At 35.8% G+C, this 21,001-nt stretch overlaps 1 long non-coding RNA gene across 1 annotated transcript in view; it reads right to left on the bottom strand.

The window, feature by feature from the left end:
- Window positions 1-278: 278 nt before the first annotated feature.
- LOC311597285 overlaps window positions 279-21,001 on the bottom strand; it is a 517,710-nt gene continuing 496,987 nt past the window's right edge. The window contains exon 2 of the long non-coding RNA XR_014779174.1: window positions 279-360. This is a non-coding gene — a long non-coding RNA (uncharacterized lncRNA). The remainder of the gene's footprint in view (window positions 361-21,001) is intronic.

The raw sequence follows: 21,001 nt of genomic DNA on the forward strand, positions 1-21,001 counted from the left end.
ATTAGTTGTATTAGCATGGGACACAGGATGTCAGCGCCATCTTATAATGGCGAATGTGAGCGCGGCTTCTCACATCTCCCCCTTTTCTTATTATTAAGAAGCAATAAGACACAGCCGGGCGTGGTGGCGCATGCCTTTAATCCCAGCACTCGGGAGGCAGAGGCAGGCGGATCGCTGTGAGTTCGAGGCCAGCCTGGTCTACAAAGCGAGTCCAGGACAGCCAAGGTTACACAGAGAAACCCTGTCTCGAAAAACCAAAAAAAAAAAAAAAAAAAAAAAAGAAGCAATAAGACACCCAACAGGGAGAGTGGAGACAGAGGTCAAATCCCCAAACAAAATATCAGGCCTGCATACACAACTCTCCCCTAAGCTCTTCACCCAGAGAGGTCATAGCCTGGCCCTGTGCCATTTTTTCTGGGGGAAGAACACTGGGGCACGCAACCTTCATGCAAGATGACATGCCTCCCTAGAATTAGCTCATATATGCCGCAGAGGCATTCTACTGCAATGCTTCGCTATGCAACTCTCCAGGGCTGCTGAAGCTTACTCACTCTACCTCGTGCAATGAGATGAGACTCTGAGGGTGCAAGAGCTGAGCAGCCAGTGACTTATTGCTTCAGCATGGTTAACCATATATCAGGGGAGGTCCCAGATTCTAAAGCAGCAAGTGCTTGGGTGATAACCACCTTGTCTCTTTTTGTTTGAGCCCTGAGTTTACAGACCAACCATAGGGTCAACACTAATCCACAGCAGATTACAGCTCCAAACAATCCAACCCCAACCCATTCTTTAAAGAAGGAGAAGGCTGAGGATATCCACGACGAGAATCCCTCAGTAAGTGACAGATCCAGCCGTGTGGAATTGACTTGAATGATAGCAGTCTGCAATTCTCTTAAGGTCTGTTCAAACTCCGCTGTCCAATTCTGTAAAATAAACTGAAAGAGACTCTTTGACAGATTAGCTGCTATAGTGAAATTTTCATATTGAACCGAGGTAACACATAGTCCAGGGAGTTTTTGTTATTGGTAGAGAAGAACCTAGGGAAAACCTGGGCATTATACATCACGGGCATTGGGAGTGGAAAGGTTGACATGATTCCCCAACGATATTCTCCCATTGCAGGAATTGTCATCTGCATCATTATGACGAGATGAATCCACGTCCTCATTGTCCGTTCCTTTAGTTGTTTCCACAATTCTCCTAGTAAGTCTTTCAGGTACCCAAAATGGATTGTCTTCATCCTGTGGAAAAACACAAACAGCTCCCCTGGATCTTATAAAAATAGGATTCGGTCCTTTCCATGTGTTACTCAGAACATCTTTCCATTTAACCATTTCTTTTGGTCTATTAGGTTCTGAATAATGTCTTTCTGCCGCAGTATGGCCTTTGTCATCCAGATTTAAAAAATTTAGGGTAAAGAGTGCCATAGAAATGGCCACTCTTGGTACTGAGGGGAGGACACTCTCTACTCCTCCTTTTTGTTTCATTAAATAAGATTTAAGTGTGCGATGTGCACGTTCTACAATCCCTTGTCCTTGAGGGTTGTAGGGAAGGCCAGTCAGATGAGTGTTGACGACAGAACTGTTGAAATTTTTGTGAAGTATACGCAGGTCCGTTATCTGTCTTGAGAGTCTTAGGTATTCCTCAAGCACTCCATGCTTCAAGGCAATGCTGTATCACATGAGAGGCCTTTTCACCTGTTAGCGGTGTGGCAAATATAACACCTGAACAGGTATCAATAGAAACATGTAGGTATTCAAGTCTACCAAAGGAGGAAACATGTGTAACATCCATTTGCCAGATCTGTAAAGGTCTTATGCCCCGTGGGTTTATCCCTACATGGGGTACGGGCAGAAACTCACAACAATTTTTACATTGAGTCACAATTTCTCTGGCTTCCTTTCTAGTTATAAAAAAGCAGCGGCGGAGAGTTTCAGCCATCACATGGAAGCGCCGATGAAATTCTCTTGCTGCATCTGCCTGTGAGGACAGTGCAATAGCTACAAATCGAGTAGCTTTATCTGCCAAATCATTGCCCCGGGACATTGGACCTGGCAGGCCCGAATGTGCCCTGACATGAGTAATATATATGGGTGTATTTCTATTTTGTAAGGTCAATTGTATTTGTTGAAAAATAGAGGCAACTTTCCTAGAGGGTTTAATGACTCCTGCGGCCTCCAATAAATTAACTGCATTAACCACGTAATGGGAATCTGATACAATATTTAGAGGCTCAGAAAAGGTTTTTAAAACTTCTAAAACTATCAAACATTCCACCACTTGAGGTGAGGTCTCTTTATAATCTTTAGACACTATCTTATTATTAATCACATAAGCACCAACTCCGGTTTTTGAACCATCTGTATATACTATTATTCCATCCTTAAGTGGAGACTTAACTGTCATTCGTGGAAATACCACGGCCTGGTTTAATGCATATTGTAAAATAGGATGTTTTAGATAATGATTATATGAATCTTTTCCGGCCAGAAGGAAAATCCAGACTGCAGTTCGTAGGGTGGAGGAGCAGTGGGTGCCACCCTGCGAGATGAATTGAGGGAGGGTTTTTTATTACCCTCTCGTTCATCTAGGTGGTATCTCTCCTCCTCATACCTGACTGCCTCTTCCTCTAATTCAGCTTCTTCCTCCGAAGCAGGAGTCTCATTGTCAGAGGTATTAGAGTTTGTAGAGCTATCAATATTCAATGCTTCAAGATCCTTTAAAGGATAAAACCTACTAGGTCCTGAGGGGGGTTGCACTCCTTTTACAGGAGGGTCCTGAGCCTTTTTCTTTTTATGGGCATCCTTTTTCCTGCGCGCACCCAACCTCTCACTACGTTCAGTTTCTGACATGCTATCCTGAACTTCTTCTAGGGTGACCTGTCCTTCATCTACTGCCCTCTTGAAACAAATGAACAAGAGAAGGGCAATTACGGCAGTAAATATTACAGTTAGAATCAGCCCAAAAATTTCAGAAACACGCATACCTCTCTGAACTTAACAACCCTGCAGTTCTGAATCCTCCCTGTAGTCAGGGGGTCTCCAAAGGTGCTGACGATGGTGTGGTCTTCCCGGGTTTCGGCACCAGATGTGGCTAGCGTTACCGTCTCGCCAGCAAGAACGACGCTGCACACACAAACAGGATCCTTCTGCAGTAAAGCTTTAATGCATCTTGAGAGGGAGAGCATAAGCTTACAACAAGTAAAATGGAGACCCCAAACAGCAGAAACCCATCCCTTATATAGCTTCTTTCCCAACTGTCAACTGTCCAGCTACCGGCTCTTCCAACCCCCTCGGAAGCTCCGCCTAGGATGTGTCAGTCCCTGATTGGCTGTTGCTCATCGGGTGAGATGATGCCATGGGAGAGGCAGAGCACAACAAGTGGAAAATCCCTTCGCACATGCACAGATTAGTTGTATTAGCATGGGACACAGGATGTCAGCGCCATCTTATAATGGTGAATGTGAGCGCGGCTTCTCACATCGATATGAACTAATGCTCCTGCTCTGACTTTTTTATTTGTCATAAATCTTTAGATATTCACTAGTCATCTATATATAGACCTCAGAAAATGTATACTCAAATCCCTCGTACTATGATCTAGTTGTCTGCATTTTTGTTGTAACTTTTGGGCATATTTAATATTATATCAATATGTATATTTATTAATTGATATTGTGCAGAAATAATTTCTTTATTACATCTGATTTTTTTTATCATTTCTACCATGCTATCACTACCTTGTCATGTTGGTAATACCTATCTTAGATACTCAGGAAAACACTGTTTTCTAGACACAGAAGTAGAGGCATTAGGAGCTTCCACCAGTTGCAAAAGTGTGCACAGTCCTCTTCTCGTTCAAGTTAGACAAAAGTGCATGGTACCAGCCACTATGAAATATTGCAATTAAGATATTTCAACACAGAGTTGAGATAATTTATTTCATCTGATAATTTCTTTTTATACACAGCATTCTTTTTCTGACAAACACACAGCATAAATTTATATAGCACTCTTAACAATAGAATTCATAGGTATTCGTTTACATTTACTTATGTAGATTAAGAATAATGGACAGATGTGTCAGTTAACACACATGGTTTTAATATTTTAATTTCATATTGCTTAATAATTTTGTGAATTTCTTAATGGTGTTACTCAAAGAAGTCCATAAATAGAACCTACATTTTAAAAGTTTTAATGAAATATACTTCATTGTTTTCCCTTAATTTCTCCTCTAAGCTCTGGTATCATTGCTCTAAAGGATTCCATCAAGGGTCACTGGGTATTTTCTTCATCCCACTTATTTTACAGCTCAGAATCATGCATAGCATTCATCTTCTATACGTTTTTCCCTCATACATAAAAACAGCAACTTATTCTAGTTAAAAATATCAGATCTTTTGAATGTGGTAATTTGTGAAAGAGTTAACTACCTTGATAATGGGAGAGGCTGCATATTAGATTTATAACTGGCATTAATACTTCCTTGTAAAACATAATTCATTATTTATCACCACAGCACAAGAAAAGCATCTTCATTCAAGCAAGATGTCTTTATAGTATATATTATATGGATTTGTTGATCTTTTGAATTTGTAAAAAGTATTTTTAAACAGCTAACTCTATTTTAATTTTAAGGATCCATAAAACATGCAATTGGGTTTGAAAATGAATTTTTTAAATGTCCTAAATGTGTAAATTTAAATATTGTTTAATGCACAGTTTATGTGTACAATGTTATGCACAATTCACCATGGCTCAATAATGGACACTGTTTATTGTAGACCGGCTACCAGTTAGTGCTATTGACACGTCCAGTGACAAATGAAAAAACCAAAGACATATCTTTAACATTAACACATAATACTTTCCCAAAAATCTTCTCTAATGTTGCATTGTTTAGAGTATGCAAAGTATGTAGTAAGAAATCATGTTCTCAATTATTAACCCAGAGAAACTTAGAACTTACTTTTTATTTATTGAAAAACAAGAATAAATTCAAATAACCATCTAGGATCCATGCACTGTACCCTTCACTCCATACCCTATCTGTTATTTCACCAAATAAACTGAGTGACACGGAGTCCTGGAGTGTTCATCCCGGTAGACTGACTGAATCAGCTTCATACATTGCAATTATTTCTACTTAGAATCCGTGGCTAAGGACAGTCAATGCCTGTCTTGTCTGTCAACTTCCTCACCCTTACTTGGGAGAAATGATGGATCAATATAAAGAACGACACAAAAAGACAGACAGAAAGATGGATGGGACCAAATAAAAACAGCAGATGTACAGATTAAAATATATGTTAAGCTTTGCAAACTCTGCAAGAGACTGGACAGCTTGAAAGATGCTCATTTTCACTTTACAGATTTATGACATGCTTTCTCCAATACTCATGAACACAGAAAGTATTTGCCTAAGGGAGATACAGTGGTGAGGCATTAAAACTGACAATAATTGCCTACCATAATGAACAATATAATTAGGGACTTTGGGCTATACTTTTTATTGAATTAAAGATACATCTACTATTCTCATATTTCTCTCTGTGTACATAAGTGCAGCAATCTGAAACAAAGGTCAGTTACTTCTAAAAGTTTTAAATCTTTTTAATTCTTTAACTAATGAATTTTTATTTCCATTTTATTTACAGTATGTGAACTGTTGTTTTACTCAATTCAACGGATTCTTGACTAATTGGTTGTCAGATTCCGTGTGAATGCTGTGTTTAATAACCTACAATTATAAATCTTTCAGAGTTCCCTTATTATTGCGAGAAAAATGAACACAAACAAACAAAATTACATTATGTGTTTCATTTAATCAAGACTATGTTGTTTTGAAGCTAGGTTTTTAGAAAACAGAAGTAACTGTCACCCAAATCCTTTTTACGGTGCCATAGACAAGTTAATTTCTAATTGACAGTCAATTTATGTCTAAAATTTTTTTAAACTGTTTTACCATAAAATGAATAAAACATTTGTAGTAAATAGACACAGAACTTAAAAATTTAATAGTTATGTAACACACACATACACACACACACACACACACACACACACACACACACACACACAATGCGCACATAGATGCTCCTTTCTTATTATACAAAGATCTTCTATCAAAGGTAATAGCTTATCTGACAGGATCTCTAAAATCTATTCCAGTACCACCACGCCCTCTGTCGTCCACCATCCCCCGTCTCTCTCATACTCAATGAAGGCTCAGCTTTGTAAAGTTTGAACAAATGGCATGATGCCAAGTCTCCGGTCTTCTTGGGTGCTGCAAATGACAGTCTCATATATGTCAAGTAGTCTCTTCATTTCATTACTTGTCTCCTGCTTGCACTCAGTCTTACCTTTGTCTAACAACCACTGCAGTTTCACTTATTTGAATAACATTTTTCAGATTAATTATGAGTACTTCTTTCCTCAGGATACACATCCTTCATGAATAAAACTCCTCTTTACATCCATTTCCACTCACTTTCCCTAAAACTCTCTAATTTTAACCATTTATGGAGTTATTAAATATCTATGGGTTTTTTTCAAACATAAAATGATAGCATACAACTCTAACCACATGTTTCACATACTGGTTTTCACTCACTTTCCCTAAAACTCTAAGTATCTCTAATTTTAACCATTTATTAGAGTTGGCAAATATCTATATTTTTTTTAACATGAAATGATAAAAAAAAAAACTCCTTACCACATGTTTCACATACTGGGTTTCATCTTATGAAGTAGTTCTTAAATCCAATCAGAAAGTGGATGCAATGCCAACGATACTTGTGGTACTGAAATACCAGTAGGTGTGTCTTGAGAGACCTGCCATTAGTATGACTCTAGTAGGCCACAAGTGAGTAAGAGTAATGACTCCTTTTTTCTTTTGGGAGTGTGCATAGCACCCTACCGCAACACAAAACTAGCCAGCAGGGATGGAGATTCCAAGTCATTACCACCTTTGGTATGTGCTAGTTATCCAAAAAGTGATTTGTTGTACATCATTAACATACACATATAATTGCTTTTCATGATTTTCTTTCCAATTCACCATTTTTCTCCATACTCCTTACCTGACTGTACAGATCACAAATTTCAGTGTCCATTTGAACACATTTTTATCTTATGCAAGCCAGTTTTAGTGGTTAACATTGATTTTTCACTTGACAGATGAGAAAACAATTTGCAGGACTATGAAGTATAATTCACATTTTGCTGATAGAGGTTAGGTAGCCTGCCTTAAATGGGAGGAAGATTACCAGTTTATGGGTTTGTGTCTTGGGTTGAATAAAAAACAATTAAAGAGCTAATCAATATCATTCATTACTCTCTGCTTGCTGAACTCAGATGCCATGTGACCAGCTGATTCATGCTTAGAATGCTATGACTTACCTACCATGATGGACAATATATTGAAATTGTTAGTCAAAATAAACTCTTTTTTCCAAGGTATTTTATTACATCAACATAAAATTATTAATAATATGCCAATATATTATGAATTTGGTGCCAAAAGAATGTTGAGTCAAAATATTACTGAGAATTCTAGTGTTTTACATTACATTTTCTTTCAATGTGTGAAATGTTTGTTGTAGTCAATAGCTGTTCAACAGCTATAGTCCCTAATAATCCAAGTTTTTTCACTTATTTGAATCACATTTTTCAGATTATGTGTATTTCTTTCTTCAGGATACACATCCTTCGTGAATTTTCTCTAATATAGGAAAATTTCCCAAATTTACATTATTTGCTTATATATTCCTTCTCTCTGTTCTCCCTCTTCTCTGCAGTTCTTTGTTCATTCTTCATTATATACCTTTGTACCTCAGGAAGGCTTCTGTTTTAAAAAACATTGTTGTTGCCACACACATTTATTCTTACATGCCTTACTTGATATAAATATAATCATGACTATTCAATTAATTTCTTCTACCATGTAAACCCTTTGCCCACAAAACACAAATTAATGAAATACATGTACGAATGTATTATCTCCAAACAGCAACAACAAATAAATAATACTTAGAAAATGGTAAATTCACAAATATGAAGGTGTTTACTTCCAATTTAGACAATAATTGTCCTGGAAGAATCTCATTAAACTAGTTTGGAATTCTAAGGTGGATTTTAGGCTTGAATATGTGTGGAAAGAATTGGATCCGTCAATTAAGTTTAATTTCAAACTAATTTGATTCTTACCACAGTAAGAGCTACCGATTTCTCTCCATTAATCAATGTCAGACATGTGCACACAAGGTGTTGGCACAGATTACTCACTGTCAACAAAAGCCAAGGTACACACAAAAATCTCCCTACCCTATAGACCTAGAGGTCTGTGAAATGGGTGTCAGTGTTGCACCCGTAGAACTTTGCATCAATCTTAGGGATACTATAGATCATGCTTTCAATCCTACTTCTTATCCCAAAGTACTAAAAATGATATATAAAATTGACACCGTTTTATAATTAATCTCTTGTTGTTTTTCTTTCTACTGTTTTGGACGTCCAGTAAAAAGCAAAACATTAGAAAAAAATCACATATGTGAGAAAGTAGAATGAAACCTAAACAACAGGAAAAGGTAGAGGCTCATGAGAGAGGGGTAACCTGATTTCCAGAGTAATAGTAAAATTCTCAATAAATTCTATATGATGTATAAAGAAGCAAAAGTAAGAATCAAACATAGCAAAACAAATCAACAGGAAATTTCCTGGTTAATATCTAACCATAGATCTACCTAACAATCAGTATAGGACAATTGTCTTTAAAAATGCTCAGAACACTGAATAAAGATTGTTAAGGAAAATAGAAATTAGATTATGAACAAAATGAAAATTATATAAAATAAATTAGATGAAGAGAAAAATATAAAGCAGAAATTACATCAATCAAAGGTAAAAAATCACTAGAAAGATTCAAAGATGGATTTGAAAGGGGTTTAAAAAAGAAACATTGCAATTGAAGATAAGCAATTACAGAATATGAGGTTGAAAATGGAAACATGAGGAGGGAAATAATGAACAAGGCCTACTGGACCTAGGTAAAGTCATCTGGCAGCATGTTCACTGAAGATTTTCATAAGGAAAAGACTGAGAACAAACAGAAATTTCCAGAAAATAGTTTAGGAGAATTTTCCACATTTCATTTAAAACTAAAAATGAGCAGAAATATCTATAAAGTATAATAAACTATGAATAAGATTAATCAAAGAAACATTAAAACCAAGTATTGGAAAGACAAATACATATATTTATGAAGATATGGTATATTAACAATTCTATATATTAAAAAAATTAAAATGCCTAGGACTTAAAACACATTCAATATATCATTTTGGATATTTCATGAAATATATTTTGGTCATATTACTTTCCATTTCCCAATCCCTCCTTGGATTTTTTTCAACCCTTCCCCACCACATAACATCATTTTTCTCTCCTAAACAAAACAAACTAAAGATGAATACTGCCCTGCACACATAAACACACATGCATTCATGCATATGTACACCACCACCAACGAACTATGCCCCTCCACACACATGTTCCCCCCCCTCTCTCTCTCTCACACACACACACACACACACACACACACACACACACACACACATGCACATACACATACACACATGAATAATATTGGCCAACTACTCCTGAGAATGGAGGCCTTTTCTGGAATATTCTTGATATACATGGTTGTCACTCATTTAAAGGAAAGTGGTTTCTCCTCTTCCAGCAACTGTCAGTGGCAAATATCTTCTTGGTTAATGGTTGGACTTTATAGACATTGTTAACATTTGAACTTTGTATACACTTAAACACTGCCCATTCTCCATGCTGGGATTTTGTCTGGCTTGAACTTTTGCAGGTCTTGTGTATAGTCAGTATTTATAAGTTAATATGTGCAATATTCCTGTTTAGTCTGGAAAATGCTGCTTATTTGATTACATAAACCATGTATGGCTCTTAGGATCTTTCTGCCTCTTCTATGTAACTGATTCCTGAGTAGGGGAAGAGCATGGTAAAGACATGCCATTTAGTGCAGAACACTCCCATGTCTTACAACATTGTCTAGTTTTAGGTCTCTGTGTTCAGTTCTATCTACTGGAAGAAGAAGGGTCTCTGCTGAATGGTCAACAGCGCATCATTTTATAGGTATAGCAATACGTCTCCAAGAATCATTTATTGTTATCTACATTTAGTAGAGTAATAGTTGGAAATTTATCATGAGTTCTATAACCTACCTTGTCTTAAGTTCCAGGAATCGTTAATTGTTCAAGCTATGGGTTCCTTCACATGAAATGGTCTTTGAATCTAATCAAATAGTGCTGGGTTACACTCATATATTTGTGTTACTATTGTGCTATTGTTTATCTTGTAGACAGGTTGCTCTCAGCTTTCACAGCTGGATAAGATTGGTGGTTACTTTCCTTGTGTGGTAGCATGTACTGTACTAGAGTCTTACTCTAAAGATGTGGAGACTAATCAATAGCACTGGTGATAGTATGTGTTGTTGGTGGAAGGTTGTGCATAAGAAACCTTCAGTCAATGGCTCAAGATATAACCTATTATTCATGGTACTAGTGGTTTTCTTTGGTAAGATTCACATTTATTGTGTTTATATTATACAACTATCACATCTAGTTCCACATCCTATGATTTCATGAGAAACTTTAAAACAGGCACATTAGTGCCATTACTGTGGAGGTTGAGATAGGAGGCCCACAATATTGTTTTTACTTTTCTTTTTTTATTAAATATTTTTACATATTCATTTGTATTGTTATACATATATACAATAAACTACCTACAGCAAGAAGAACCATGAAACAATTAGGTTTCATGAATATATATTACATTCATAGTGTTTTGGCTATTTGTATTTGGCAGCCTTGAAGAAACCATCTTTCCTATCTTGGTGAGTCTAAAGCTCTAACTGTTAATCAATATCCACCATATCACCATTATCAACTTAAAACATCTATCTAGACCTAATAGCATCTTCACCTTTAAACAATTAAGCTTAATTGTAAAATTAAACTATCTGGTCTTCAAACCCATCAGACTGGAGAAGGAATAAAATTAATTACCTGTGTATACAGGGAGTGCAGGTTGGCATCTTCCCAAATGAGATGACAGAGATAGTTTCCTGTCTGAACAGTCACCCAAAATTCTCTATAATTTGGAGCATCTTCTTCAGCCTTCTGCCCCAATATGTTTTCAGCCAGTTAAAGTTTAAAAAAAATTATAGCACTCCTTTAGGTTGTTTTTTCTGAACTCATGAGTCTCAACCTCTTTGTGGGTCTGATGACCCTATCATAGGGCTTAAAATCAGATTTCCAGCATATCATGTATTTACATTATTATTCATAACAGTATCAAGATTACAGTTATGAAATTGCAATGAAAACAAATTTTTGATTGGGTGAGCAGAACATCAAAAACTGTATTAAAATATCACAGCATTAGGAATGTTGGGAACCACTACATTGGGCTGAAATAAAAGGGTTCCACCTTGTGTGTTAAAGTGATGGTGGGTATTTCAACTACTCTAGGACAGGTTGCATTTTTCAGGAGTAGCTAGCCAACATATTGTGAACTTGACAGTTTGTTTTGTTTTGGTTTTGATATGTGTATATGTTTGTGTGTGTGTGCTTTTATTTATGGTTGGGTGAGGTTTTTTTGTTTTGTTTTCTTGGCTTAAGGGGTGTTGTCATTGTACTTGGATTTTGCTTATTTTATTGAGAATTAAATTAAATTTTGATGGTTATTGAATGGGAGAGCATCTAGAAAGATTGGGGGAAGGAAAGATTATGATCAAAATATATTTAAATTTAAATGTTTAAAAAGAAAATAATAATCGTGACTCTGAATATATATGAAACAAAATCACAAAATTTTAGATGATTAAATAAGTAAATAATATTTTTAAAAGAATCAAATCAGTGTAATTTGCAAATAAAATACTCACATAAATATCAAGTATATTTCTAAATCTATTAAATAGATTTTGTATTTCTTTGGCATTAGGGAAATAAATATAATTTCAAATTAAAAATAAAATTAAAATGTTAGAAGTATTACTATTTACAGAATAAGAACATATAAAGTATTTTAATTGTATTGTTTCAGCAGAGAGTATGACTTCACATTAAAATTAAACAGGTATTTCTATAACTATCCTGATAATTAAAAATATATAGTATTTTTATTTATTTATTTTGATTTCCATTGAAACTAAGAGTCAAATAACAAAGACCATGTGCATTTGAAAAATGTCATTCTCAGGCTGACCCTTGAAACTCTTACTAGCTGTGCTCTGAGGGGCTCCACCAAGCAGCTGATGAGGACAGATGCAGAGACTCACAGGCAAACATTGAGAGCACAGACAGTCTTGTGGAAGAGTGGATGATAGAAAGACTGAGAAAGGACAGGAGCTCTACCAGATCAGAGCCAACTAACCAGGGCCTGAGGGGGGTGGGGTGCTGTGGAGACTGAAGCTCCAACCAAAGACCAGGCATGGGCAGGACATAGGACCCCTATCCAGAGATAGCCCATGGCCAGCTTGGTCCTCAAATGGGTCCCTACTAATGGGAATGGGGGCTAACTCTGACAGGACTCTTGCATGCTTTTTTAATCACTCTCCCCTGCCCTGGCTTTCTCAACAGACCACAGGGGAAGAGGATGCACTCAATGCTAATAAGACCTGATATGCTGGGGTTGGTATGTGGGGGTCTCCCCTTCTCTGAGGAATAAAGGATGGAAGATAGGAAAACTAGGAAGGGAGGGTAAGAATGGGAGAAGGGGAGGAATGGGGGTAGGACTGAGATGAAAAGTGAATAAATAATAATAAAAAATAAGAATTAGAAGCAAAGGAAAAATATGGGTTTATCGAATACTTTGATAACTATGTAGTTTCAATTTCTCAGCACAGTTGTACTAAATTGGTTCCCTTATCTAAGTTTTTCACAGCACTTAATACACATTAAATTGAAGCTTTGCTCAGCATGACTACTTGGTGAATATTAAATAATAATAAAAATAATAAAGCTACAAAAAATAAAAATGTAATTTAAGAATGGATATGCCAACTTTCTAAATGAAAGCTCATTAGAAAAAAAATTGATCGATGAAATAAAAAGTAACAACCTTCTGCAACAATGGGCCATTGAGACAGATGCCTGGCATGGTGACAGTACTAACAGTCTTAGCAGTTTAACCTGTGCAATAGCTCTTCATGAGTAACTCCCTGGCTTCCAGGAATGAAGAAATGGAGAGAACTACATCAATTTGATTTCTGGGATTCAACAACAGATATCTTTATTTAAGACCGATAAAACCATTAGTCCGTTTATTTAAAAAAAAAAAAAACAGAACTAAAAGGAGGAAGATAGAAAGTTTCTAAGTTCATTGAATAGATAGCATAAGAAGCCTATAAAGGTTTTATCTTTTGATGTTTCATTACTCGAGAGTTACCTCAGTGGAACACTACTGTCCTCAGGATTACAAAGTGAATGCCCGTGTCAATCAGTGTAAAAGGATGGCCCCCGTTTTAAAGAGTCTCTTACTCTAGTGGCATGGAATTTTCTCAGAAGTTCTCAGAAGACTTCCAGGTCTTTATTTTTAAAGAGCCTTTATCTAACCGTAACCGTGACTGAAAAGTGACAGTGTTTCCACTGTTTGATTTAAACCAAACACAGGCACTTGCCTACTATTCAATTATATAAACTTTATTAAAAATAGAAACATTCAAAAGATAATTGGTTAATATTATAGGAAAAAACAGAAAGAAGAAAATCAAATACAATTGAAGAGCCCCTTCCATTTTTTTCATTTTCCACATTTTTCTTCTTTCCCACTCTCTTCATAGTAATTTCACAAATCTGTGTTCATTTCACACATTCTATACATGTATATGTTAAATGTCTATATTTATATGAACTATATATAATTTCTCCCATAAGGTAGAAAACCCAAGGTGAATTAATGACTTAAGCTAGAGCACACACTCCCTGGAAGTAGTGAACAGTCCTCTAGACTGTGTCCAGATGTTACTGCCAGGGAACAAATAAGGTTACTTTTAATTCATTGGGATAGAATTTTGCATAATGATATAAAATAAGCTAAATTCTGATATATTGGTATAAAATTCAAATCTAATATTATTCTTCATAGAGTAGAATACCCGCCCAAGTCAAGTATAATACAAGGTTTACTCCCAATGCCTTGAATGTTGGGCTACAGGCTATTTAGGATAATTAAATAATACAAGCTAATTATTAGTTTAACAAATCATAGCCATGTCATATACTAGTCTAATTTTATATAAGATTATAAATATGCTAGGTCTAGCAGGTAGATATGATTCTATAGATATATAAGGTAAAATAGTTAAATAAGGTCTTCAAAGGCCTCAGAGTCCTAGAGAATATGGCATTTAAAGATGTTTTTACGATTCTAAAGATTCTCTGACAAGGCAAGTTAACTCCTGGTAACACCCAGCCCACCTCAAAGAAGGTGATAAGCATCAAAGAACCTGCTTACGGAGTTGGCTTCATAGGTGGCAAACAAGCCACTGGGCAAAATATCCTTCTTTCTGCCACACATAGAATTCTACCTATAAATGGGCAAGCGTAGATGCAGGCAGAGTCTAGGGCTGAACTCTGCCAAGACAGGATAAGCAAATCCTCAATAGTTCCTGCCTTGCAAATATGTGTGTCAGATATATTTGGCTAGAAGGCCTAAGATGATGCTCCAGCATTATAGGAAGTGTTGGGTGACTATTTATGCAGTCAACTATCTCTGTTATGTTTTCATTTTGGAAGCTGGTAACCTGCGCTTCCAGTTCACTTAGGTATTTAAGTTCTATTCCTTCTCAAGTCTCTGATGGGGTTGAAGACCAGATAAATTATTCTTACAATTAAGCTTCCTTGGTTGGGGATCAAGATGTTTTTAGATTAATATAAATGTTTCAAGTTAATAGAGATGAGCTTTGATAGATAATGATTTTCTTTTTTTTTAAATTTTTTTCTCCTTTATTAATTTATTCTTGTTACATCTCAATGGTTATCCCATCCCTTGCATCCTCCCATTCTTCCCTCCCTCCCATTTTCCCCTTATTCCCCTCCCCTATGACTGTTCCTGAGGGGGATTACCTCCCCCTGTATATGTTCATAGGGTATCAAGTCTCTTCTTGGATTGAGCTAGAAATGATCATAATCAGTGAGTTAACCCAGAAGCAGAAAGACTCAAATGGTATATACTCACTTATATCTGCATATTAGCCCAAGGGCCATGTCCCACGAAAGCCTTCACTTACCAGGAAACTGAGACAGAGGGGAGGACATTCTAGTGGGACTCTAGATGAGAGAAGCATGGGAGAATGGCAAAGTAGAAGGATCCAGAGGGTCCTAGAAGCCTACAAGTAGAACATTATGATAGGCAGATTTGGGCCCAGGGGTCCCGCTCAAACTAAGGCACCAGCCAAGGACAATACAGGCCATAAAACTTTAAACCCCTACCCAGATCTAGCCAATGGACAGAACACTCTCCACAGTAGAGTGGAAAGTGGAATATTACTTTCTCACATACTCTGGTGCCTCACCTTTGACCATGTCCCCTGGAGGGGAAGACCTGGTGGCTCTCAGAGGAAGGACAGCAGGATAGATAATGATTTTCATTCAGAAATTTAGACCCAACAAATTAGGAAAGATGTTTACTTCAAGTTTGACAAATATAGTCAAATCACAGGTAAGAAATGTATGAATGTAACATTTATGTAATCCCTGATTGTCTCATGGTTCTTCCTGATATATGTAGTTTATTTTATTTATATGTAATAATATAAACACATATGTTAATAAGAGACATAAAATAAAATGGAAAAATATAACAAACAAACACAATTTCTGTGTACCTAACATATACAAACACACACATGCATGCATGCATGCTCATATACATATATGGAAACTTAAATCTAGATTCTACATGAATCAATGAGTGTCTATTTGTCATTTTCTCCCTGGGTCTCTCTTATTTTGCTTAGCATGATGATTCCCAGATTCATTCAACTTCCTTACAAATGCTATAATTGTAAATGTCTTTATATCCGAATGAGATCTCATTGTATATACAAAACTCCTTCTTTGTCCATTCATCTGTAAATGGTCATAATTTTTATTACCATTTTTCTCTTGTTCTCAGTTGCCAAGTGGTTTATCAATTCCCTATAGCAAAAGCCATGTAGCTTTAGATATCTGTTTCTGCAGTCACCATGCTATGCCCCATTTATTACACAATATTTGGTAGGAATGATTCATGGGACATTAGCCCATAAAAATTAAAACCTCTCATATTTTTGGTGATCTTTTAATATTGTATTTTAAAATTAAAATGTAACCAATAAATTTCCCATTTCTTTTTTCTCCTTCCAAACTCTCCCATGTAATCTCTATTACTCCTCTCAAATTCATACCTCTTTTTCGTTGTTATTGTTACAAACACATTCACACACATAAATAAGCAAGAAGTCACATTTAATTATCCTTCCTTGCATTCCATACCTAAGATGTACACATAGGTATTAGTGGTAAAGTGTACATTTTATAACTTGTTGCTTTATTAGTAAGCATGTTAGATAAATTTTCTTTTATTCTTTTTTAAGCTTTCAGAACAAATGGTACATAGTAAGTAATGTGTTTGTGTATGTGTGTGTTGTGCATCTGCAATTTTCATTTGTCTCTTTAATTAGTGACCAGACTCCTGAATAAAATAAAGTAGAACTCCAGAATGTCTCAAAGCACACTCGTTGAGATGGCACTGTACTACAGACTGTCTCAAAGCCACAATAAAAAACTGTCCTTGGCTCTGATTTCACATGCCATATTGTGGGTCTCCAAAATGACAAAAAGAACAAATGACAAAAAGAATCAATTCCCTAAGTGCACTTGAAGAAGGACCTTGAATCCTCATAAAAAATACAACTAATGAAGCACTATGTTCATTCTTCATCCAAAAAGCCTAAAGTGATTTTTGAGGGCCACTCAGAAATAGTGGTTTAATGTGTTGACCACGTCCTAAAAGAACTTTCAGATGAGTGGTTTGAGATTCAGATAAATTGATGCCAGCAACCACAGTATGAATTATATCTAAGCAGAAGTGATTCTATGTCAAGTATTTGCAACGTAGGTCAAAAGTATAGGTGATACAGTCCAGGTGTCCCTCATAGTGTGTCCTGTGATTTCATACAGAGTTCGATATTTTTCTTTCAGTTCTGGGACATAAACAGATGATGCAAAAATATTGTAATAGATTATTTTGTCTGGTTTTAGGTCTGTGAGATAACAGCTATTTCTTTGTAGAAACAAATGATAGAACTAAAAGTATATCTATATGATTTTTTTTTCAAAAAATCTGATCATCAAAAGTAATTCTGCATTTTGAATTTAAAATCTTAATTCTATTGCAGAATATATGGAAGTCAGAACATTGAAGGTAACCAAGAAAACCTTATTTTTCTTATGTATTTTCCAGAACAATTCAGAGTCACAGTGGGATAATGTGGGTTCATCTTTGTGCTACTCACGATATAAAGTGTTGACTGGATATGTATTGGAATGTTATTCCTTCATATGTTTTATCAGAAAAGTTTGTCACAGCCAGTGTCATTGAGACTTTGGAATTTTTTATCAGTTTGTTAACTATATGGTATTCATGCTCCGGTAAGGTATTTCCTCACCTTACTCTGTTAGAAACTCTAACTAAATTAAGTGAGCCACACAATGAGAAAACACAAAATAGTAGGAGGGCACGTGTGAGAAGAAGTGTGCCAGTGGGAGAGGGCGAGGACGAGGGAGCAGAATGGGCAGGGAAAATGGCTGAAATCTACCACATAGATGTATTGAACTAGAAGATGCCATAATAATTAAGTTATTCAAATTTCATTCAAAAAATTGAAATAAATAGGCCTGTGTACACATTCATGTGGTAAAGACAACTGTCGACCTTAACAATTTCCAATTAAGTTTACTAAAGTTTTCACATTCTTGGTATAATTGTGCATATAAGCATACTAGTTATCAAAGTAATCAACATCACACACAAGTAACTTTTATATTGATAACTCTGATATAGATTAATTTGCTGAGTTAGAGGCATTGTGTCTTTGATGTCATGTAATATACAGACATAGATTCAGTGAAAATTCAGTGTCCTTTAGATAAAGAAAATTATTTGTTTATATTCATTCTTCTCAAATAATGAAATTGTCCTGAACATATCCAGGAACATATGCTATTCTGTGGCAGCATTCTAAAGAGCTACATAATTGAGGGACATCTGAATGTAAAGACAGTGTGTCTTAAGGATTATGGGTCAAGCTAATTTTTAATGTTAATTACATTGTATATATTTTCCTCTTCAATTAAATATATGTTTTTTCTCAGAATATATATGTATATATACGAATACATACCAAATATGTGTTACAGTTTCCCTTCCCTCTACTACTTTTAGTTCCTTCACACCTCCCCTACCTCCTCCCATCCCAAACAATTCCCGTTCTGTCTCTCATCAGAAAAGGACAGGCTTCTCAGAGATAACAACAAAACATAGCAACAAATACATAATACAACAAGCAAAACACATCACATCAAAGCTGTCGAAAGCAATAGAGAAAAGAAAAAGATTCCAAGACAAGGAATAGGAATCAGAGACTGTTCAGACACTCAGAAGCCCTGTACGGATAATGAACTGAAAGCTATAATAAACACCAAACACAGTAGAAAATAGTGGGTAAGGTTCTATGTAGGCATCAGCTTGACCTCCCCATGATCAATAAGTTGTATGGGTGTTATCCTCAGCAGTGGAACCTTGATGTCAGTTTGTGGAGCTTAACGTGTTGCTTTGGCAACAACCAAGATTTGGGGGGGACTTCCCCAGGACCACTTTAGCCAACAATTCAATTGGATGTAACCCAGTCTCTGTACTAGAATGTTCATTTGGTAGCAAGGATGGCTAGTAGTTAGAACCCTTACTATTGGAGACTTCTTTCTTTATTATTGCCATCATCTACCTCAAGAAGTTTTCACTACATTAAGTTTCCACACCACCCCTTAAGTGTGCCTTAAATCTTGCTGTCGTCTTTCTCTGCCTTTTCTCTTTCCACCCCACCTCCTTTCCTATTCCCTACCTGGTGCTACCATTTCCACTCACCCCCTGCACCCAGCTCACTGGTAAAATCTATTCTATTGCCCCGTTCCAAGGACAATAACTATTAATTTTAAATAATTTAATCAAGTGCATTTAGAGGCAAGGCCTTCATTATAAAATACAAAACCATGCATCTTAAGTCTTCAACCCATTAAATAAGAATTAAGCCTATTAAAGACTCTAGATCATAGAATGTTACATATATACAAATACTGTCAAGATAAGAGTCACTATTAATTAGAATATTTATAAAATTGTTCTGTATCTTGTGCATTAAAATATACACTTTACAGTGATATCTCATATGGGATGATGATGTAAACAAAGTTTGAGTCTAAACCTAATATAATACTAAAGAGGAATTTTAGGATATTTAAAAATAAATAATGTACATTCTATATCACACAACTGTGCTTCTTGTTGCTGATATTTGGTTGATTCTAGATCTAGGAGAATGACTTTCAGCAAGGTTCAGCAAAATGACTCACCAGGTAGTATCTATATAATGTATGCATATAACTACAATCACAAAAAAGCCATCCGTTTGGGAAGGAATTGCCTGCAAGGCAAGAGTGGGTATGAGGACAAGGACAGGAGAAGTGATGTAATGATATTTTTTATTTCAAACACATGTAAAATAAAAATTATTGTTGCTTAAATTTCAAATTATAATCTATTTCAACTCTGAGAGAATAAACTTTCTGAGATTCACACCTATTTTTACATATATTAGTGGTTTGTTTACTTTATTCTATGATATTGATGTAGTATTCTATTGTAATAGTATCCAGAGTTTGACTTAATCAGTCATTTCCCCATTTACAACTTTTTTTGTTTCCTCACTGTTACCCCTAAGGGTATTTTAAACAGATTCTGTGTGAACATGTTTTATTTCTCTAGAGAAAATACTCCACAAACTAAAATTCCTGTCTTGTTCAATAAGTTCTTGTTTAGTACTCAAACAACCAGACAACAATGTTCTTTACAAAATAATTTTTCTCCATGATCCAACTGACTAGAGTATAAAGTCAAACCCAAACCCCGACCTAATGCTCTTAATCACCTACTCATCTCTTCAACACTTGACCCTGCTTTTTTTCATATTCATGATATTTTTCTTTCTTTTTGAAAATATTTTTGTTGTTTCTGTTTTCACATATAAATTTATACTATTACACATTAGTAAAATTGACCTTACAGACCAGGAAGAACCATGAGACAATCAAGAATTATATAAATGTTACATTCATAGTTATTTGGCCATTTGTATTTGGCAAACTTGAAGTAAACATCTTTCCTATCTTGTTGGGTCTAAATTTCTGAATGGAGATTAATATCTATCATATTTTATCTCTGTTAACTTTAAACATCTATCTTCATCGAAAAACATCTTAACCCCTAACCTACTAAGCTTAATTAAAAGACTAAACTATCTGGTCTTCAATCCCATCAGAGACCTTCGAAGGGATAAAACTTAAATACCTGAGTGAACCCAGAGTGCAGGTTAGCAGCTTCTAAAATGAAAAATAAATGACTGAATTAATTTACCCAACACTCTCTATAATATTGGGGCTTCATATTCAGCCTTCTGGCCCAATAGAGCTGACAGACATATTTGTGAGGCAGGAGCTATTGAGGGCTTGCTTACCCTGTATTGACAGAGTTTGGCCATCTACTCTGCCTGCTTCTAAACTTGACCACTTTTAGGCAGAATTTTGTCTGTGGCAGAAAGGAAGACATTTGCCCAGCGGCTTGTTTGCCACCTTTGAAGCTATCTCCAT

The sequence above is a fragment of the Acomys minous genome (assembly GCF_964271855.1).
Source record: "Acomys minous genome assembly, chromosome: 5".
In the NCBI taxonomy this organism is placed as follows: domain Eukaryota; kingdom Metazoa; phylum Chordata; class Mammalia; order Rodentia; family Muridae; genus Acomys; species Acomys minous.